Genomic DNA, 23,570 nt, shown 5'->3' with positions numbered 1-23,570 from the left:
GTTGAATTGTTAAGGTTAAGTTATAAGTTTAGTAAGGTATTAGTTCATTGTTGTACCTCTGTTGGATTGCTGGGGCTAAGGTATAAGTGACAAATTAAGGGAGAAGTTAAAGTGCTGCTTAGTGTTGATTAGGTTTTAGGCCGTGTTCCTTTTAATCCTTGCCTGGACTCTCTCTTGTCCCATGCACCTGAACACAGCACACACCCACCCACACTCTCCTAGAGAGTTCTCAGTTCATTTCTGTTTTGGTTGCCTGGATTTTGTTTGGTTTTGTTGTTGCTTGTTTTCCCTTGTTGTGCCTCAGCTGTTCTGTAGGCAGTACAGTGAATCTTGCCATCAAACTTGTTGTATTTTGTCGCTCAGTATTAAATCTGACTTTTGTTCATGCCCTTGTCACCGATTTTTAAGCGATCTCAAACGCTCTCATTCATGACAGCACCACAATGTCCCGCATCACCGAGGGCCCTGACACACGCCCGTGTCACAAAGGGCCACCCCCGGCACCCAAGAGCAGAGGGACAGCCTGGAAGCGGCCCGGAGCAGCCCCGGCCTCGTGGCCTTGTAGCCCCTGGCGTGGCCAGAGCCCTGGGAGGCTTTGGCCACGGTGGGAGCCGGCAGCCCCAGCCCCGGCCTGCAGAGCCCTGGGGCTGCAGCCCGGGCTGGCCGGGGCAGGAGGAATTGGCCGGGCCGGACGTGCCAGGGCCTTGTGGGCAGTGGCTCCGTGTCCCGCGGGAGGCCGGGGACGAGGGGTGTCCCTCAGGGCTGTGCCCGGGCACCGGGGCTCGTCAGTGCCTCGCTCAGTGACACCCAGGGGCACCGAGCGCAGCCTCGGCGCCTTTGCAGGGCACGGGGAGCTGAGCGGGGCAGGGGCACCACGGAAACACCGAGTGCCTGCCCGGGGCAGAGCCGGGGCAAAGCCGGGCTGGAGAGCCGGGAGAGGCTGCTCAGAGCTGGCCCGGGCACTTGGGCACCTGGGAGACAGAGCCCGGCTCGGAGCTGACACTGAGCCCAATACCTGAGAAATCACAGCTTGCTTTTCTAGACACACTTCATTATTTTGTATTTTCTCAACGTCACTTTTTATCAGGGAATATTTTCAATGTTCATTTTACTTTATTTTTTGCCCTATAGAAATAATTCCGTTGTATTTTGTAATGTGCGAACAGGTATGTGCTGGGAAAGGTTGTGGGTACTGGAGTTTTTTATTCAATGTATTTTCAAATCTGAGATGTGACAAGTCCAGACTTTAACTCCAGCAGCAGTTCCAGACTCCAGTTCTGGTTCCAGACTGCTCTGCTTTTCACAGTGACATCTCAGTTCATTCAAATCCAGCAGTCAAAGCCCTGGAAGCACAGAAAAGCTGGGAATCAGGTTGAAGTCCTTGGAGGGTTTGCTACGGAGGGTGTCCGTACATTCCCCATCTCCCCTGGTGTCCGTTCAGCCTCTCCACTCCTGTCCTAGAGCACATTGCTGTACCCAGAGTTCAGTACGTGCTTTTACAGATAGATACATGTGATTATTGTGTACACGATTCTCTTGCAGTGAGTTATTGTGATGGTAATTCCATGATCCTCTGCTTTGTGCCCAAAGAATGGTTATTGTATCTAAACCCCGGCAGCCCGGGAGGGGATGTGTGCGGGGCCGGGGCGGGGAGAGGCTCCTTGTTCATTCCGCGGGCGTTTTGAAGCCTCGCTGCTCGGGTTTTCCGCGGCTCTCTCTGTGCACCGTGGGTTTCTGTTTGCCTGAGAAGCGGTTTTGGCCCAGGAAACAGGATTTTTTCCCTTTTCTTGGCTCGGAGAGGCTGCAGGGGCAGCCTTGCCGTGCCTGGAGGCGAACTGAGCAGCTGCTGTGTCGCAGCCCGGGGGCTCCGCGCCGGCAGGAGCGGAGCGGCGCCGCTGCAGCCCAAAGCCGCTGCGAGCCGGGCCGAGCCGGGAGAGAAAACAGCCCGAGGCTTCAGCCCCGCTGCTTCGCCTGCCGGGACCGTGCCCGCGGAGCCCGGCTGGGGAGGAGTTCAAGGGCAGGCGAGCCCCGGGCTTTCCTCTCCTTCGGGACAGCCCCTGGTTGGTTTTTCCCCTGCGGGAGAAGCGGCGCCACCTGTACAATGTGTTGTGAGCAGGGATTTCTCTGGCATTTTGGGTCATTTTCCCTGGTGAGTGTGGGGAAAGGTCTGATAATTTAATATCCAGAAGTCTGGGAGGTTTTTTTGCTTTGTAGGCTTATTGTTTGTTAATAAACTGTTGGAGTTTTTTCCTCTTTCATCTATTAATATTTATTTCCCATTGGTGGAAAGGGATTATTGGAACCCTGCAGAGAAGACAGCACTCACTCCAGTGTGCTTTTTAAAATCGTCTCTCAAACTAAGATACCCAGCCCTGTGGCCTCCTGTCCACTCACCCCAAGGGACGCCGGTGGCTCTCCCAGTCCATCACAGTCTCTCCCAGTGTCCTCACAGTCCCTCCCAGTGTCACCCGAGTCCTTCCCAATTCCTTTTAGACCACAGACATTCCATTCCCAGTCCACTCCCAGACCTCCAGCCTCTCTCCCACTGCCATCCCAGTGCCTCCCAAAATCTCTCCCCTCTATCCAAGTGCCCTCTCAAATCCTTTTCAGTCAAATCCCAAACCTCCAGTCTTTCTCCCATTGCCCCAATCCACTCCACTCTCTCCCAGTGTTCCCCTACTCTCTCCAATTTCATTCCCAGTCACTCTCAGTGCCACACCAGCCCTCTCCCATCTCTCCCAGTCCCCCCCCAGCTGATCCCAGTGTGTCCCCACTCTCTCCCAGTGTGTCCATCTCGCTGGTTCCCTCGAGCTCCCAGCTCCGGCTGCCTGCTCTGCTCCCTGATGGATTTCTACCCTGCCGACATCCAGCTGAGCTGGTTCCAGGGCCAGCAGGAGCTCTCGGGACACGTGGTGGCCACCGACCTGGTCCCCAATGGGGAATGGATTTCTACCAGCTCCTGGTGCTGCTGGAAACTCCCCCCGGCACGGGCTCAGCTCCAGTTCCAGGTGGAGCACGTCAGCCTGGAGCACCCCCTGAGCCGGCACTGGGGCACGGCCCGGACCCCACAGTGTGGGGGGAGTGGGGGAGGCGCTGGGGGAGCTGGGAGAGGGATTGGGCTGTGCTGGGGTAACTGGGAGAGAATTTGAGATAGCCTGGTTTAAACTGGGAGAATGGATTGGGTGTCTAGAATGGCTGAGGAGTTTGAAGGATGTTAGGAGGGTGGGATGGGGTTCCGGGGATCCTGGAGGGCACTGGAAGGGAGTCTGGGGGTGCTGGGTGTAACGGGGAGGGATTTGAGTGAACCTGGAGGAGCTGGAAAAAGATCAGGAATTGGAAAGCAGGGGTTGGAATTAGGTTGGTTGTGCTGGGAAGAGACTGGGAGGGGTCTTGGTGAATCCTGGTGGGGCTGTGAAGGGACTGGTAGAAGGTTTGGGGGTCCTGGGGCAGAGGGGAGCAAATGGGAGGGAGTTATGCCATTTTGAGAGGGACAGGAAGGGCTTTGGTGCATCCCAAGGAAGCTGGGAAGACATTAGGAGAATGTTTTAGGGAGCTCTAGGTGGGCTGGGGGAGATTGGGAGGATTCTTCGAGTGGCTTGGAATGTCCATGAGAGGTTTTGGTTGTTCCTGACCCCTGTGGTCCCCTAGAGATGTCGCCCGACGCTGCCCACAGTAAAGTGCTGATGGGGATGGGGGCTCTGTGTTGGGCTTCGTCTTCGTGGCACTGGGGCTCAGCTACTAACTGTGCAAGAAGGGGGGGGGGAGGTCCCGGGGGTCGTGTTCCCCCTCCCCGAGTGTGTGTGCTCCTCCTAGGGACCGCCAGCCGGGGGTCACCACCTTTTCTCTGCCCACAGAACTCCTGAGCCAGCAGTGTCTACAGCCCCTCCCCGTGGCCTCGGACCCAGCCAGGATCCCACGCTCTGTCCCCTCGCTGATTTTGGGAGTGCAGTGCGTCCCCTCCAACCCTGTGTTACTCTGTCCAAGCCAAGCTGCTCCCAGCGCTCCCAATAAAGCTTCCAAGTTTTACCCAGTTCCATTTACTTGGGAGCGGGACTGGGGAGGGACTTGGGGGGACCCCGCGGGGGGATCGTGACTGGGGGGGAGGGTGGGGTCCAGGTGGGGAACACTGGGTGCTGCGGGTCTGCCCGGCAACCGGTGAGTCATCACAGCTGCTCTCTCTGATTGGCTGAATCTTCTTCATCGCATTCTCTCATTGGCTGAGGGCAGGTCCGGGAGTTGAGAGAAGGAACAGGAGAGATCCCGCCCCGAGCACCAGCACGGGAACAACAGAGCCAGCCTGGGCACAGCGAGGGAATTTATTACCAACCACATCACAGCGGGACAAGGAAAAGGGAGAGAAATCTCTCCAACACCTTTCCCCCACCCCACGGAGATCACCAGGACCACGGATCACCAGGGCTCTGCCCAACGGGGGTCACTGGGGATCATCCAACACCGATGCTCCCATGGGAGATGGAGCTGGAGCAGAACACGAAGCTCTTCCCACACTCGGGACACTCACAGGGCTTCCCTTAGTGGTGACTCCGTTGGTGTTTGGTCAAGTGAGAGCTCCTGGAGAAGCTCTTCCCACACTCAGGACACTCGTAGGGCCTCTCCCCAGTGTGGATGCGCCGGTGCCTGATGAGATTGGAGTTTTGTTTGAATCCCTTCCCGCAGTCGGGGCAGCGGAAGGGCCTCTCCTCTGTGTGAATCCGCTCATGCATGAGGAGATTGGAGCTGCTCTGAAACCTCTTCCCACACTTGGGACACTCATAGGGCCTCTCCCCAGTGTGGATGCGCTGGTGGCTTCTCAGGTTGGTGCTCCACCCAAAGCTCTTCCCACATTCCAAGCAGGTGTAGGGCCATTCCCCTGTGTGGATCACTTGGTGCTGCATTAGGTAGTTGCTGTCCCTGAAACTTTTCCCACATTTCCCACACTCATAGGGCTTCTCCCCTGTGTGGATCTTCTGGTGCTGCATCAGACCAGAGATCATGCTGAAGCTCTTCCCACATTGCCCACACTCGTAGGGCTTCTCCCCAGTATGGGTCCTCTGGTGCTGGATCAGGTTGGAGCTCCGCCTGAAACCCTTCCCACATTCCAAGCACTTGTGGGGCTTCTCCCCTCCAGGAGGCTTCTCCACCAGCTCTGAGCTCTACCTGGATCTCCGGCCGCCTTCCTGGCTCAGGGAGGGTCTTTCCTCCTTGCAGCTCCCTGGGCTGGGTTTGCAGCCCCTCCTTGTGAGGGATCTCCGGGGCTTTTCCTCCTCCATCTACCCACGCAATGGGAATGAAAAATCCTAGTTTGGGGAGAGAACAAGACAAGATAGCACCTTGGACTGGGAGTTCCTCCTTGCCCAAGTGCAACTCACAAAGTCACTGTGCATCTTGTGTCTGTAAGAACCTCCAAAACATCAAGATTCAGCACAAAATCCTCCAAACATCAAGATTCAGCCAAAACCCCCTGAAAAATGTAAGGATTCAGGCCCAGCAAAAAAAAAAAAAGAACCAACTTTTAGCCCAAAAAAGCTCAGAAACACCAAGATTCACCCCTCTGAAAATCGTGGATCCTCCTCTCCAGTCACCTGCTGAATGTTGGGAGGGGGGGACCAACACCCTGGGACTGGAGGGACTCTGTAGATATAGGGAGGTTTGGAATCTTGTGCTACTTCCCGTTTCTACTCCTCCTCCTCCTCCTGTGTTCCTGCTCTCCCTCACATTCCTTTTCCTTCTATTATTCCTCTACTTCCTGCACAATCCCACCTTCTCCTCCCATATGCATCATTTGACCATTTTGTTCTTCAACCCTGCTTCTCCTTCCCTTCTCCTGCTGCCCCCAGGCCCAGCACCCACTGCCGGCTCCCTCTTCCCCCCAAACCCACAGCATCCCAGCGCAGGGGCAGCCATGGAGCTGGGGCAGCTCGGGCTGGGGCAGCGCTGGGCTCTCGGCCGCTCCCGCCCGCACTCGCTCCCCACTGCAGCCGCTGCCGCCACCACAGCGCGGGGGGGCCCGGCCTTGGCGCTCCCCCCCTCCCACCTCCCCAAATTCCCCTGCCGGGGGGCGCTGGGGCCAGGAGACAGACGAGTGACAGATCAGGGGGGCTGGGAACAGTCGGCAGCCAGAGAGCACTGAAAATCTCAGCAGGGACTACAGTGGCATCTTCGGGGACTAAACATGGCAGGGCACCCATGGAGGGTAGAAAGGGAAAGCCACGAAGGGATCCCGGAAAAAGTGATGATGATCCCAAAATATCTCTGAAGGGTCCCTCGGGAACATGTTGATGGAGTTTGCACATTCTCCCAGAGGTAATCAAGGACATGGACACCCAGGGGGCCAATAAGGGAAGTCCAGAAGGGATTTAGACAACAGGGGATGGATGCTGTTGGTGTGATGAGAAGTGCAGGGAATATGGTTCAGGCAAGAAGCAGCAGAAAGAATCTATGTGGGAAGACAAAGAATGATGGAAAAGAGGAGGAAGAGAAAAATACTGAGGATGGGGATGTTTTTCAGCAGGCTCTTCTCGTCAAAAGTTGCCAGCTGCTGCAGATCCTTTGTATCCCCGGTTGCCAGGACAGGCACACAAGGAGGTCAGGATTGCAGGGGGTTTCTCTGTGCTGGGCAGCGGCAGGAGCGGGCGCAGAGGGGCGGCACCGGGAGCACGGGCTGGGGGCCTGTGGGGAGCTGCGGGGCCGGGCCGGGGCTGTGGGGCAGCCGGGGCTCAGCGCCGGGCGCTGCCTGAGCCCAGCACCCCCCGGCAATTGCAGGCCCGGCAGTGGCCCCCGGCCCCCAGGAGGCTGCGGGACGCCCCGGCCGCTGCCCGGCCCCGTGGAGCTGCCGGCCCTGCCCGCCGGGGGGGCCGCGTTTGGACACTGCGGCAGGACAGGCACCGGCTCTGGGATACGGGCTGGCCACGGCAGCCACAGCACAAGGAGCAGCAGGACAAAGGAACAGCTGGGAAATGGGGATTGGACGTGCAAGCATCCAGATGAGCTTTTAAGCATTTTCCTTGGGTCACTGCAGAAAGGAATGATTTAGCAGAAAGCTCAGCAGCTGTCAGAGGATGAGCACCCCCAGGCACTGAGGGGGCTGCAGGAGGGGCAGAAGAAGCCCCTGGAGCACTTGGTCACAAAGGCACAGCAGGGGAATGCAAGAAGGGATGAGGAAAAGGCCAAGGGGAAGGCAAAGGCCATGGCAGAGTTTCTACAGCCCCTGAGGGATGAACCCCAGGGCCCAAGGGGGCCCCAGCACCCAGGGGCTCTCACATCCTTACACCATCTTCAACCAGGTGCCCTCCTCACACTGACACCATTCAGTCCTTGATGGCAAAGATGCTTTCTGGGGATGCCCACTGACACAGGATGGAAAACTGGATTTTGCCTTTGAGTGGGAACAAGAGGTAGAAGGGAAAATGGGAAAAGACATGGACGGTCCTTCTGCAGGGATGCACGGAAGCACCAGCCTTATTGGGGCAAGCCTTGCAGAAAATACAAGAATTTACCCCATCCCCAGGGATTGGGTTAATGCAGGATGTGGATGACTTGCTGCAATCAGGAGGACAAGAAGCGGTAGAAGAAGCCTCTGTGAATTGGTAAATGTTCAGGTTAAAAATAATCTTTCAGTATTTGAAATATAAGAGGAAATGGTGGAGAAAAATGTTAAATATTCGGGAGGTATTTTGACTGAAGGTTTGTGGTGTATTGACCTAGATAGGATCTGGGGAATCTCAGAAGTAATCCAGGACTGAAAAGGAGGTGCAAGAATTTTGAGGATTAATAGGGAATTGCAGGACCTGGATTGAGGATTCCCTGTTCTAGCCAGAATATTATATGACTTTTTAAACCCCAATAGCTTCAATGTTGTGGTATGGACAAGACAAAAGAAAGAAAAGCTGAGAAAATGAAAAATAACAAAACAACTGGCAACCTAGCTATGGCTCTTCAAGGCTCAGAAAAGGAATTTGAATTGTATGTGTGTTTTAAGTACGTATTATATTACATCACTGGCTTTTTGTAAATATTAAAATGAATGTTCTATGTTGAAAAACTTTGCTGCATGAATATAGTTTTAGTTCTGCGATTAACAGAACTTATATGCAGTAGTGATAAATATAATTTTTTGGACTATACCATTTTGATGTAAAAAGCTTTTGTTCATGTAAATAACTCAGAGAATCCTAAAAAAGGTAATCAGGAAATTTTTCACATTCTTGGATTATGGGACACCAAAACCCCAGGGAAGGAAAAAGAATGATTTACAGGTCAGACGAGTATAATTCTGAATAATGCATGAAGGTCTATGAATATGCAACATGTTGCTGCATTTAGGAAGTGTTTTCTGAGTCAGTGTGTGCCCTTGGCTGAAGGCCAAGCATCCGGCCATTATAACCTTTGGCCAGAGCCAGGGCAGATATTCAATTATCTCCCTTGGAATCGATCTTTGCAATTCCTTACCCTGGGAATTCTCCACCCAGTGCGGGCTGGAGATAAGGGATGGATATTTCAAGCAGTCTGTGGCCAGAATCCTGTCTCTTGTGAAATCTCTGCCACAGGAAGCTGGGCTGGCACAGAGCCTGCCTTGGCACTTTGCTGTTCACAGCATCCACCCAGGACTCTGCCTCTCAATTACACTCACAAACTGGGCTGCCTGCGATTCCACTGCTTGAAAGTCTACCAAATTTAAATTAATTTAATATTCCATTTTACTAGTCAGGCTCGGTTTGCCTTTCTCTCAGGAAAGAAATTTTAAAAGGTTTTTTTTAAGGGATGTTGCACCACTCAACAGAGATGAGTTTAACATCTCAACAGACTGGGAATAGCCCAAAAGATTCCCACAAAGATAACAACATTCAACAAAACATCAAGGAAACATCAGCAAACATCAAGGAACACCCAACCCAGACACTGCCCCGGCATAGATGGAGACACCTGGTCTGGAAAAGACTGAGAAGGAAATCCAGGAGTGGGACCTCATTAACATCAGAAGAGGAGAAATCCGTGTGCAATAGGAAACCAAACACTAAGAACTACACAACTTTAAAGCAATGAACACTAAACCAATGGATTTCAATGGGTTCGGACAGTAAAAAGTTTAGGAAAAATCCCGTAAAATTCACATCTCATGGAATGATTTTCTCTGCACACCCGGGCTATGTGTGCATGAAATTATTTCTGTTGCACACCCTGACCAGAATCAAGTAATGCCTTAACTCTCTAACACTAAAGATATTGCTGGAGAGTTTTTTATTGTCCCTGCAGTTTCAGTGACAAGATTACACCATGAGAAAAATTTTTCATAATAATCCTACTTTTAGATTGTCAGTTAGGTTTGGGCCAGGGGTGTGACAAGCAATTTTTACTCCTAGGAGAAGAGGCAGAAAAGACTTGATTGCATTGGAATATTTTTCTCTATATTTGCGGTGGCTCTTAATGACGGGAGAATTTCGGAATGGATCTTTAGAAGCTCACCTTTAAGTCGGATTTTGCAAACCTAGAAAAGTATTAATGGTGAGGCTTTAACGCATAAACTGTTAATAAAAAATCGTTAAAAAAATAAAAAAGAAAAATAAAGCAGATTGTGAGGGTGGACGTGTGAATCACCTAAAGGCTGCTCTGGAAGAAAATCCTAGTTCCTGGCAGCCAGGAGAGGAGTTTTAGAAATGGAAATGAACATTGCTCTGGAGAAGTGTGGACAATGCCCAAGGGCCTTCTTGCCAGGGGGAGGAATTTCCCTGAGTCCATCTGCCCCTCACCCCCAGCTCTGCCTGCTTGCACAGATGGAATTTGCACAACTAAAGGCAGAGCCCATAGTGAGGATATCTGACTGCAACAGAAACTGGTTAAGCTGCAAAGGGAAACAGCAAACGGAGAATATTGAGCAAATTTCATGAAAAAAAGTGTGGGGGGATCATCCCTCTCCCCAAAGCAATGAGGTATTTTTGCTAGTCCAGAGAAATGAGTTACGAATCCAAACATTTTATCATTTCATAAGCTAAAAGTGGTCAATTGATGCAGCCGTGGCAGGAGGGAGCACCCAAAAGAGGGAAAAAGATGAACGGCCACCAGAACAAATCCTACAACACCATGGACCAGCCCCTGGGATCCCGAACGAATTCGTATCAGGACACAGAAAATCCATCCATAATTTGAGTGGCATAATTAGGTTTAAAAGTATCCTTGAAATAATAACCAAGGAGACAGCTCCAGCTCCTGACCTTCCTACTGACCAAGCCGCTGAAATGAGGAACGAGACATTTCACCATGGGATGGAATCAGATTATCTACTTACAGAAGAAGGAGGAGTTTGTGGAAAATTAAGTGACGCAAACGGCTGTTTGCAAACAGATGATAACCAAAAAGTGGTTAAACAGATAGCAAAGGAAATAAGAAAATAGCTCGTATTCCGGAGAAACGATGGGAATGGGACACGTTTTCGTGGTTCCCTGGCAGACCACGGCTTAAACGAATGCTGCTCCTCCTCTGACGTGCTGCAGTAACTCTCAGCTTTTTACCATGCACGACACCTTGCTCCAAAGAGGGCGCAGGAAAATAAATTGAGTCAATGGAAATTAAAAGTTCGTAAAGGCAATTCTTGAGAATATGAGAGAAGGAAGGATTGAAAGCAGTAAGATTAATATCGTCGTGTGGGTGCATATTAACGAGGACATGCAGTAGGAGGATCGGGAAGTCTGAACCTTCCAAGTATCTCAGCCAGAGGGGAAAGGGACAGGGAGACGCAGACGGGAAAATGAGGATAAAAAGGAGGCTGCGTTTTAGAGACCGCATGGCAAATGCCGCATGGCCTCTCTCTTTGTTCACGAATAAAGTCACTTTTACAGGACTCCTCTGTCTCCTTTGGGCACACAAACCTCTGGCCACGGGAATTTTCCCGCACAGCCCCGGGCACAGGGCAGACACCTCTGTGCCACCCACAGCAACCGGGACGAGCCAGCGCTGCTCCGGCACCGGCTCCTGCCGAGGCCCCAGCGGGAAGGAGACCGCGGGCAGCCGCTCCCGCAGCGCCCTCAGCCCAGCGCCAACACGGGCCGGCACCGGCACAACCAACCCGCCAGAGCCCCCTGCCGCCCCCTCGGCCCGCAGCGAGCCCCGAGCCCCCGCACAACCGAGCGCGGCTCCCACCTGCGCTGGGGCCGCCTCCGAGCTCCGCCGCCGCCTGTGGCTGAGGAATTCGATGGGATGTGTTGCCTTAACCTTTCTGACCACTCCCAGCCCATCTATGCCAGCATTCAAGCCCTGAAAGAAGGTGGGAATAAACTTCGGGTAGATCATGGGTACGACTGGCTGAACTGGCTCTTAGGGCACTGGGGACTCACTGGCTGGGTCAGGAATTTAGTTCAAATAGGTTTGTATGTATTAGGCATCATATTATGCATTGTAGTAGTTATTCCTTGTATTTTACAGTGTGTTAAGAATTTAATAGACAAATCGCTTAAGAGTGTATTTTTAGTTAAAAGAAACGGGGGAGGTGTGGATATGGGTAATGCAAATGAGACTGATAGTACTGCAGATTGAATCAGCAAATGCAGCCTGACAACGAGGATGCCTGGCAAGAGCAAACCGAGACCTGACTGCAAGAGGACTGGATCAAGTCTGGGTTATGGGAAATAAGATTTTACTAAGTCCAAATGTAAAGTTTGTCTATGTGAGAGTTTGTCTATGTAAGGTTTGTCTATGTGATTGCAGTAAAATATTACCAGCCTTCCTGTAAATGGAATATAAGCACATGTAGTGCTCAGTAAAAACTGGATTTTGATCACCATTCAGTGTTCCCGTCTCTCTCTCATCGTCGATAGTTCAAGTACTCCCAGTGGAGTCCTGGAAAGAGAATGGTGGCACATCTACTGCCTGCTACCCCCCTCTAGGCAATATTCAACTGTTTAGTTCACAGACTCATCTTCCAGCACTCTTAGTGGGGTCAGCAGAGCCACTTCCCACTGGTGGGGGCAAAGAGCACCCTCTGTGCCTTTGTGGTGGGAGCAGACAGTGTTGTCTCAAAGGAAAGGTCAAAGAGAGACCAAGCTGGACCTCTGCCTCCTGCCCCTCACCACACAGGGGAAGAAGGGCACAAAACTGAGCACCTTTTTATTTTTTTTTCTGTCCTGTCATTTCCAGGAGCTTGACGAGCTCGAAGGAGAGGATTAGAAGGATTTCTTGAGGATCACTGCCAGGGCACAGCACACATAGCATCCCTCACCCCTTACATCATCATGGGATGAAGGGGTAGGAACCAACAACAGCCCTACCCCACTGCTCCAGAAGCCAAAACCCCCATGCAAGCATTTAGTTATGGCCTTCTTAGAGAACCACATTTCCACCCAAATCTTCCCCTCTGCAGCAGCTCATTCCCACAGGAACTGGCAGAGCAGATGGGGTTTGGACATTGGCTGGCTTCCATTGCACTCCTTGCCCTGGAGCTGGCACGGCAGGAGAAGGGCTCTGGTGAACCTTCTCCTCCTCCCATGTAGGCTCTAACCCAGCTGCCACAACTTCAAGTTCTCAGAGCACTTCTGGGCTCTGAGCAGCGGCCACGGGAGGAGGAGATGCAACTCCAAAGGCAGCAGTTCCCAGGCCCAGCTCCTGCCATCCCAGTGGGGCTGTTCGGTGGTTCAGGAGAGGAAGGGAAGGGCAAGTGCAGGTGGCAGTAGCTCATTTCAGACTGAAAGAGGGAAAGGTAATTTATTCACTTTGAAATCACTGCATTCAAGCTCTGATCTTAACCTGAAAGGGAAGTAGCACCTTCTTGTGTCTAATTTGGGTGAAGAACAACTGTTACATTTGATATGGTAAGCCGTTCAATTATCAGAGGGAAAGTGTACAGCAAAATTAGTGTTCACAGAGAGAGAGAAAAGTCAGGACGTAGCAAAAGAGAGGAGGAAAAGAAAGCACACCCCAAGCCAGTGTTTTTCCCAAATCCAGGGTTTTCTGTTTGTAGGGAATGGGGTGCAGAGTATCTTTCCCTTGAGATTGAGGACTGAGAGGCCAGAGATGGAAAGGTTGTTCAGTGAGAAATCCCCTCTCCCACATCTGTACAAGAGCTGTTCTTTAGCTTTTACATGGATGTTTAAAACCTGACATATCCATTCCTCATGTGACTCATCCCACGACCAGTAAACATAGCTGGAGTTAATTACTCTCTTAGTCTATTCTATTACACAACTCTGTATCATCTTAAGTTCTTTGGTGATGGAGTCATATTTCCACCGGGCTAGTTTTCTTCCCAGGGGGCTATTTAAGGGTCTATCTGTTGACATATTTCCATTTCTTTTTCCCCTGTTGAATTTGTGCCTTGCTCTTAGTCCCATTCTTCCCACCAATCACCGGTTCTCACAACAAAAGCCGCCTTCCCGACAGACAATTACAGGTCCTTGAAAGCAAAGCTGGACTACCAGGAATGTTTTTACAGATCAAGATCTGATTTCTTAGGAGCATTAGTGTTAAATAAATGAGGATTTTCTCAAGAACTGTCTGAATGTTCCCACTGTTCTGGATTTGACTGGGCTTCCTTTCTTCCCAGAAAGTGGCACAGGGATGGGATTGGATGCAGGATGGGAATGCTGTGTATGACAGGGAGAGAATTTGGTTGTGGCTAAGCAAGGCTTGCCCTCCTCAAGGACTCTGCAGGGTCCTAGAAGCCACTCAATATCCCATGCTCTGCCATCGAGGAGGTGACAAAGAGCCCGGAGGGAGCCTGTCCAGGACAGCCGAAGGGACTGGACAGAGGGATATTCTCGGTGCTGGGAGCACCTGGATGTTGGACCAGCCAGCTCCTGCTGCCTTTTGGTGGTGCCTGAGCAGGGCTGTGACAATGCCAGGGACATCCTGCAGTGACATCTCCCCTGTCCGTCTGGGCGTGCGCTCGGTCCCAAAGCTCACCCTGATCCTGATCTCAATCTCACTCCATGTTGAGACACACTCACTCTCCTGGATTTAATCTCATCCCAGTGCCAGACTTGTGCAGCCCCAGAGCCAATCTCAAGGCCAGGCCTAAGGCAAATGGCACATTTAGCCTTAACCCCAATTCCAGCTCTAATATAAACCCAAGCCCTAACCGCAAAGCCCAGCCCCAATTCCAGCCCCTACCAAATGCTCAGCCCTAAACCAAATGCCACGTTTAGCCCTAAGCCCAAAGCCAGCCCCAATAGCAACTCTAAGCCCAACTCCAATGGCAGTCTCAAGCCCTAAGTGCAGCTTTGAGTGCCAGCCCACACTCCAGTGCCAGCTTCATCTTGAATTCCCAACCTCAGCCCCAGTTCCTGCCCTAAGGCCAACACCGTTCTTAGTCCTAAGTCCAATGGCAGCCCCAGTCACACTCCCTAGCCCAAGCCCAGCTCTAATCTCAAGACCACTGTGATAAATATATTACACTGTCGGCTTTAGCAATTGTTAGAGTGAATACTATGTGTTTTCTAGGGTTGACTTTTGTAAAAGAAGTTTTCCTAAAGTTTAGAGATCTTTTAATGCGAATGTTGTGTTGTGAATGTTGGTGAAGAGTTGTTGTAATGTTAACATTTAACCAGTGAAGGAATTCACACCTGTTGAATGTATTGAAAAGTAACAAATGATGAGGACTGGGAAAACTGCAAATGCTTGAAAAAGGTAGGACAGGGGAGAAACTCTGTTTAAGTGTTTGAATATGTATAGCCTTTTGTAAATATGTATTAGGAAGATGCAATACCCAGGTGGGCAGGGGGTAGTCTCTGCCCTCACCGATTTGGGTGGACTGGCACTGGCTCCATCCCCCTCTGATCTAGGGGGGCCAGTGCAGTCGCTGTTGTTACAGATGAGCAATGTGGTGGTTGGCTCTCACAATTAAAGGATGAACAGTGTGTGTATGTTAAGATAAGTTTTGTGGATGTATAACGATGTTATTGTAATATATCCTCCCATAGTCCTCTTTCCCCTCCCCCTTGCATTGTTGTCACAACATGGCTCAGGCAGTCGGGGCATTTGGGGAGGGCCGGCTTGTTCCTACACCTGACCTCCAGTGCAGATGTAAGAAAGGAGTCTCCAGCAATGGACGGCAGGGAAGGAGTTCGGCGACAAGACTTTGGGAGGGCCCAGGGGCATAAAAGGCAGAACATCCATTCTGTAGGTGAGCACGAGGGGGTTTAGTCCTGTGCTCCCAGTGCTGATTTTTCTCCTAATTCACTCTTTTGCTGTATTTTTCTAAGGTTTAAGAAATTGCTGAAAGTTTTAAAAGAGCAAGCGATGTTTCTCCCACCCTGCACTGCCGAGGTAGAAGGTGCAGCTGGAAGGAGAGGGGCGTGTGGAAAGCTGGTTTGAAGGGTCTCCATTTACTTCTCATTATCTTGCTCTGAGTTTTTGGAGTTTTCTGACAGAAATCTCTCCCTCCAGTCATCCCCTGGGGTTTGGGGCAGTTTTCCCATTTTGGGGGAAATCAAAGCTGAGAGGAATGTTGAATTTGTCTTTACAAATGAGTTGTGGATCAGCCTGTAGATAAGGCTAGCACTGAGAGATAAAAGAAACAATGGGATGGATTCCACTGATTGATGAATGGAAAGAGATATTTGCCTTTACAAACAAACTGTGAGGCTGCTGATAAATGAAATTGGATATCGAAAGATGAAAGAAGCAACGGGGGGAAAACTATGAAATCTATAAGAATTAAAAATTGAACGGGAGGGTTATACATTAGAGGGGAATTTCAGGTATCAGGCGTTCCGGGAAGTCTGTGCCTCTCAAGTACCTCAGCCAATGGGGAAAGAGAGAGGGAAATGCGGCCGGGAAAATAGGATAAAAAGGAGGCAGTGTCCTCCAAATATTTGAGAGATGCCAGGGGAATGTCCCATGGCCTCTCCCTTTATTCGAATAAAGCAAAAAGGACTCCTCTGTCTCCTTTTTGGACATAAACCTCTGGTGTTTGTGGATTAATTTTCCTGACAGAAAGAACTTGGGGATTCTTACCTGCACAAGCACGTGCAGTGCCTCAGTCATAAGTGCCTCAGAAATATCAGAAGTGTGTCTTCTTCAGAGTGTGGTCACAAGGGTTCAGAGTTGGAGCCAGTTCTGCGGGCAGGCTGATGAATAGTCTGGGGCTCCTCTGCAGAGCCCCATTCATTCTGGGGCTGCTTTCTGCTGGTTCTGCTGGACTGGCTCGAGTGAAACACACACCCAATTAACAGCAGTTAAATTACTCTGGCATGAAACAGTGGGGAACAGGCAGAGCAGTGAAGGGCAGCATGGACCAGTTGTTCTGGCAGGTCTGACGAGGTCTGGTTTGATACAGCACTCACAGAACTCTGCTCCACCTGTGACACTTCCACTTGCAGTAGATGACTGTTCCTCTTCACAATATTCAGCAAGGCAGGTCAAAGACACTTTTACCATTTTCATCTTCAAAAGGGAGATGAAATCAGTAGCAAACATGAATTCACCAGTCAGAGGTCCAGGGAAGAAACAAAAGAATAAAGAGTGGTGGAAAAAAACAGGTGGAGCAGTGATCCTTATCTGTGTGGGAGATATCCTCTGCTAATGGGCCATCTGGTAAAAACAGGTGGGGCAGTGTTCTTTATCTTTTCCACAACCCATCCTTCCTCCAGGAAGATATCTTCTGTTCATGGGCCATTGAGTGCCACTGCATGACTGATAAAATTCCATCATCCCATTGGGAGATGCTCCAGCCAGGGGGAGGAGCCAAGCCTTTCCTACCTAGATAAAATCTGAGATTTGGAACACCAAGGCAGCCCTCACCCACTGGTTTCCAGAGGACAAGAGCTACCAGACCTTTCTACAGCATCACTACTACAACAAGACCACTTCATCGGGACTGCTACCACCACCCTAACTAGCGGGGAGTCAGGTTGTATTCTGATTCTGTCAGTTGTTTTCTTTTCGACTATTGCATGTATTTTATTTCTCTTCTCTTTTTTCCTATCAAATTTTATTTCTGACTTGGAGTCTCTCACTGGTTTTGCTTTCAACCCAGCACAATTTTGGGGGGGATTTTTGCTGAATCTATATATTTGGGGTGGTTTTGATCTGTGTCTTAAAGTCTGGAGGATTTTGAGTGGGAATCTTGGTGTTTGGGAGGTTATTACAGACACAAGATGACAAATGACTTCCAGAGATGAACTTGGGCAAGGAGGAACACCCAGTTTATGGAGCTCTCTTCTTGTTATTTCCCCCTAAACCAGGAATTTTCATTCCTCAGGTGTGCGGGGATGGAGGAGGCAGAAAATCCCCGGAGATCCCTCTCGAGGAGGGGCTGCAAACCCATCCCAGGGAGCTGCGAGGAGGAAAGACCCTCCCTGAGCCGGGAAGGCGGCCGGAGATCCAGGCAGAGCTCAGAGCTGGTGGAGAAGCCTCCTGGAGGGGAGAAGCCCCACAAGTGCTTGGAATGTGGGAAGGGTTTCAGGTGGAGCTCCCATCTGATCCGGCACCAGGTGGTCCACACTGGGGAGAAGCTCTATGAGTGTGGACAATGTGGGAAGAGCTTTGGAGACAGGTCCCATCTGATCCGGCACCAAAGGATCCACACTGGGGAAAAGCCCTACGAGTGTGGGAAATGTGGGAAGGGCTTCACAAGGATTTCTCACCTGATGTGGCACCAGGTGATCCACACAGGAGAACGGCCCTACACCTGCTTGGAATGTGGGAAGAGCTTTGGGTGGAGCTCTGATCTGAGACAACACCAGCGCATCCACACTGGCGAGAGGCCCTACGAGTGTCCCAAGTGTGGGAAGAGGTTTCAGACCAGCTCTGATCTCCTCCGACATGAGCGGATTCACACAGAGGAGAGGCCCTTCCGCTGCCCCGACTGCGGGAAGGGATTCAACCGCAATGACATCCTCATCAGGCACCGGCGCATCCACACTGGGGAGAGTCCCTACGAGTGTCCTGAGTGTGGGAAGAGCTTCTCACAGAGCTCTCACTTGACCCGACACCAACGGAGTCACCACTAAAGGAAGCCCTGTGAGTGCCCCGAGTGTGGGAAGAGCTTCGTGCTCTGCTCCAGCTCCATCCCCCATGGGAGGATCGGTGTTGGATGATCTCCAGTGACCCCCGTTGGGAAGAGCCCTGGTGATCTGTGTTCCTGGTTATCCCCGTTGGGTGAGGGGGAAGGGGTTTGAGAGATTTCTGTCTCTTTTCCTTCTATTGCTATGATTTGGTTGGTAATAAATTCCCTCACTGTGCCCAGGCTGTGTCTGTGACGCCCGTATTGCTGTTTGCTGTGTTTGCTCGTCCCATATTAATCTGATCCTGGAGCTCCTGGTTAAACTTTCTCTTCCCTTGCAGCTGGAGGGGCAGGGTCAGAGTGGCTCTGGTGGGTGCCTGACATCGGGCCAATGTCATCTTGTCTTGCTTTGAAAGACAGGTGTTTTTTAAGGAAAGGTGAGAACCCCTTTCCTGAGATGCAGAGTGCAACCCCCTCCCTTCTAATTATTTTAGGTTCAAATCAGAGCCTGGCAGGCAGATGATATGGGGATAGAAATAACAGTTCTTTACTGAGATCTAACAAGGCAAAATAGCAGAAACAACAACAGCTATAAAAACTGACAACAGAAGAGAACAGTATAACTCAGTTCCAGTCCCTTTGGCCAAAGCCCTCTCTCCCTGTGCTGTTACCGGTGCTGTGGGGGCAGGGCAGGTCCCACGCAGTTGAAGAGGGGCTGGAGTGATGGCGGCAGCAGCCCAGGGGTGAGAGGGATGGGGGAGTGACTCCCCCTCACGGTGTCGGTCGTGGTGCTCAGCAGAGTGTCCGGAGGTAGCAGGGTGAGGTGGGAGAGCAGCAGAGCGATGTCCAGTGGCAGGGAGCGTGGATCTCAGCGCTGGGATGGCAGGGGAGATGCCAGATCGGAGCACAGGGCATCCCCCTTCCACTCCATGGGCAAAGTGAGAGAGAGAGAGAGAGTCCCCCCTCAGACCCCTCTCCCACCTTTTCCTTTTCCGGTCTCCCCCCCCCACCCTCGCAAGAGAAAACTGTTGGTACTAAGGTGTAGCCACAAGTACTTAGCATAACAATGGGAAAATTTCCACAGAAAGAAAAGGGAACAATTCAACCCCCAACAGGAGGAAAGAATGGCCTGAAGATCTTATTCTGAATTTGCTTTTCTTTCTTTGTGTAGTTCATAAAGTTTTTTATACCCTTCTAAGTTTTAGGCCTGACTTGCTCTTTTGCTCCTGGTTCTGTCTCACAACAGAAAATGAGTATATTTAAATCGGCAACTCAAAACTATAACATTATTTGGTGCGTTGGCCAGGAAATTCAAAAATTCAAATTAAACCAAGACATTAGATTATCCTGTCTGGATGAAGATAACCAGAACTACAGGGAAGGAATTTATTGATGGGGAGTAGGACAGGATGGCTACAAAAAAAAGTTGATTTACAAGTTGGGGTTGATGATTTTGAATAATGAAGGTCAATGAATATGCAACACGTTGATGCATTTAAGGAAGTGTTTTCTGAGTGTGTGGCCTTGGCTGAATGCCCAGCACTCAGCCACATTAACCCTTTGCTTTACTGTCTTAGTCTCCTATTTGTCTTTTTTTTTTAATTAAACCTTGTATAATTTACCAGGAAAGTGAACCTCGTTTTTCACATCACTATGGGCAGGGAGCTGCTGCTCCTGAAGCTCACCTTTCCTCGTTCCTTCCAGGAGGAAAGCTGGGTGTGGGAGCGCTGCATGCGCTCCTTCAGAGGCTGCTGAGGGCAGGGCTGGGGAAGGGGAAGAAGTGGATGAAGAACTGCGTGCAGTGTCCTGGCCCTGCTCATCCTCCCCATGAATGACGAGGCCCCCAGGGTGGGCCAGGCACTGCTGCCAAGGCTGAGCACTGACACGGAGAGGGGTGGCTGACCCCCCCTGGGGCTCCAGGCCTTGGGCAGCATTCCCCAAGCACAGCCCAGGGAAGGGTCCCTGCAGAGCCAAGTTGGCATTGCCAGCACCTGCCCTGCCCACTCCAGCAGGGCTCAGCATCGGGCCAGGACACCGAGGTGTGGACAGGTGTGTCCCCAAAGGTGTTGGAGAGCAGGCATTTGGGCCTCAATCCCTGTACCTGGGGGCCATTCCCGGATGTTTTGGCAGCTCCCTAAAGGCAGTCACCCCAGGTCAACTTTCCCAGGCCCTGGATCCATCTCCCAGTTCCTGCTGTCCCACAGGCCTCCAGGAATGCCGTCCTTGCTATCGCAGAGCTCCTCAAGTGGAAGGAGCTGAAGCACGTGGTGAAGACAGGGCAGAGCTGGAGGATGGCTGACTGCTTGGTGAGGATGTGCCCCAGGGACTGTGCTGGGCCGTAGGCTCTGCAGCTGGGCCTGGGGAAGAGACCCCACAGCCTGGAGCTGCATCCTTGTTCCTGGCTCAAGAACAGAGCCCCAGGGGTCTCCTCCAGTCCCATCTCCCCTTCCTGCACCCAGTGGGAGGGAGGAGGGCTCTTGGCAATGGGGCTGCTGCCAAGAGGGGCTGCTCCAGCCACCTGGAAGATGTGTGACAATGCCACATCTTTGTGGTCCCTCCAGATGGAAAAGGACAGCAGCAGGGCTGAGCAGCACCTTCATCAGAGCCTGCAGTGCCTGAGGGACCCTCAGCAATGTGTGCAAGACTGGACCATCAGGTTCATGAGCCCCAGCCCGGGGTCCCTCTTTGGGCAGCCCCTGTCCCCCCCAGCCCCTGCCCAGTGCCACATCCAGGCTGCTGGTGGTCCCTGGTTGTTTGGGATCGTGCTGGGGAACAGCAGGGGCTGACAGAGCTCTGTGCCCAGGGACCATCGTGTGACATCCCCAGGACCAGAGCGAGGAGCTGCCTGCTCTGGATTTCAGTGGGGAGTGGGGAGTGAGGGCTGGGAGAGTGGGGGGTCTCTACAAACACGGGAACTCATCTCGGCTCTGTTTTGGTCACAGAACTTCAGGCCTTGCAGAAAGATGGGTGTGAACTCACGCGTTGTCTGGCAGCTCGGAGCAGCTCGATCCTGAGGAGCCGAAGGAGCAGCGGACACCGGGACAGTCCCTGCGAGCTCTGTGGTGCTGGCACTGCTGAGCTGGGGGCCTGTTGTGCCCAGAGTGGGACATTCAGGCTCGACTGATCAGGGACACCCTCCTGCTGATTCACAAGGTGCAGAAAGGACTCCTTGACTTCCCAGGGTTCTTCTCAGAGAAGGCTCTGGGTGTGGCTGGATCCAACCCCAGCCCCAGACTGGGGCAGCACTTTAAGTCTGAAGGGTCACACAGGCGTCCTTGAGCCTGGAGATCACTTTGTCCTAAGGATTATGGCTGGCAAGCCAACGATAGTTTTGTAAATAAAGTTAGGGTTTTTAAGTTTTAAATAATTGCTTTTCAAATTTCTTTTAGGACATCCCAAAGGTACCTGTGGGCAGGTGGGCACACAGGTGTGATGGGGTGGGTGGGATCAGGCCAGGAATTAGACCCTGATTTTGTGATTTACAGCAGGACTTCTCCTCTGATCCTAATTCCCAGTGTTATGGTGCTGCCAGGTGTGCTGCTGGTGGGTCTGGGACCCTCACACTGAGATCTGATACCCCTAAACTGGGGTTTGGGTCCCTCACATTGGGGGTTCAGGTCCTGGACTCCTAAACTGGGGTCAGGGACCCTCAAACTGTAATCTGGGTTCTTTAAACTGGGTCTGGGAGTCTTAAACTGAGATCTGGTACCCCCAAACCGGGATCTGCAGCCCTCCAGCGTGATCTGGGATCCTCACACTGAGGTCTCAGCTCTCCACCCTGGGACCTGGGCCTCTCAAACTGGGGTCTGGAATCCTCAAACTGGGTCTGGACTCTTCCCCCACCTGGAGTTTGGACCCCTGAAAAAACTGGGGAGACAAGTGGGGGAGGTGAGGTAGGGGTTTATTTGGGGGTACAAAGATTAAAGGGAGATGGGGAGACCTCAGGGTGGAATTTTGGGTCCACCTTAGAGGGGGGAGGTGAGTGGGAGTAGCCCAGGATGGAGATTTGGGATCCTCAGGTTGGGCTTTGTAGAGTCTCAGGGGGGATTTGGGGGTCCCAGGGTGGGTTCTGGAGGGCCTCAGGGTGGAACTTTGGGGTCCCAGAGTTGATTTAGGCAGTTCCAAGATAGATTTTGGGGTGCAAGATGGATTTTGTGGGTCCCAGTGCCAGATTTCACAGATCCCTTAGTGGAAGGCCTTTGGGGTTTGAGGATTCCCAGGGTGGATTTTGGAGTTTCACAGTGAGTTTCACCCTCCACAGGATGGATTTGGGCATCTCAGGTTGGGTTTTGGGGCTCCAGAATAGGTTTTTAGGGTCCTAAGATGGATTTTTGGGGTCCTAGGCTGGGTTTTCAGGGTCAGGGGGATGGATTTTAGGGTTCCAGCACCCGCAGCGCAAAGTCCAGGGCGGGGGCACTGTGGGTCAGACACCCCATGGACACCACGTCGATGTGGGACCCCAAAAACTGGGGGAGGGTCTCCAAAACGATGCCCCCGCTGGCCTCCACCGTCACTCCGGGATGTGCAGCCTTGACCTGCGCCGCAGCCGAGTGCAGCTCCTGGGGGGACACCCTGTTAGCAGGGAGCACCCCCTCCCCAAAATTTGGGGGTACACTGGACATAGGGATGTATACTGGATGCTACATAGTGCAGAATCCCCCCCCAAATTGCCCCAAATCTGCCCAATTTGGGCCTCCCCCACAGGAAACCCCCAATTCAGGGATTACTCCACCCACTGAGCTCCAAAATTGGGGTGTCCACCCCAACCCCTCCAAATCAAGGGTTATCCTGATTAAACCCAATAAAAACTCAATAAAAATAGATTCCCACCCAACATCTGCCCAACTGGGGGTACCACCCACCACTGACCTCCAGAACAACCCCAAATTTGGGCTCTCCAATCCAAATGGCAGTCCCCCCACCCAGAACCCCCCAAAATTGTGGCCTCCTATTCAACACCTCCAATCCAGGCATTTGCCCACCCCTGACCCCCAAATTACAGTCCCCCCACCTAAACTCCCCAAGTCAAGGGTCCCTTCACCCAAAACCTCACAAACTGGGATTATCCAATCCTCTGACTCCCCCGAAATTGGGATTATCCCTCGTATCTTTGGGGTGGCCCACATTTACAGCAGATTCCCATTTTACTGGTGTAGCCTCACCCCGGGATGTCCCCTGTGTCCCATTTTTGGGGTTTATCCCCATTTTTAGAATCTAACCCCCCATTTTTGGGGTCCAGCCCACACTTGGGGTCCCACCACTATTGGCCCCCCTCCGGTTTTGGGGCTCACCTGGGGTCTCAGGTTGTCCAGCAGGACGATGTCAGCTCCAGCCCCAGCAGCCGCCAGCGCCTCGTCCGCACTCGAGCACTCGACCCCCAACCGGCGGGTGAAGCCCCCGGCCCGGCGCACCTCCAAAATCATCTGGGGAAGAGGGGGGTCAGGGAGAACCCCAGAGTGACGCCCCAGTATGGGGCAGGGTAAAATGGGGGCTCCCCCACAGTCATTCACTTAAAATTGGGGTTCCCCCCACTGCCTTCCCCACATTGATCCCCAAAAATTGCGGTCTTATCTCCCACAGTCTCCCAATTCAGGAGTGTCTACTCCCCAAAAGGTGGGGTTCTCTCAACTACAAACACCAA

The sequence above is a fragment of the Sturnus vulgaris genome, unplaced genomic scaffold, assembly GCF_052056855.1.
Source record: "Sturnus vulgaris isolate bStuVul1 unplaced genomic scaffold, bStuVul1.hap1 Scaffold_195, whole genome shotgun sequence".
NCBI lineage: Eukaryota > Metazoa > Chordata > Aves > Passeriformes > Sturnidae > Sturnus > Sturnus vulgaris.
The sequence above is the reverse complement of the archived record's forward strand: the minus strand, read 5'-3'. Positions refer to the sequence as shown.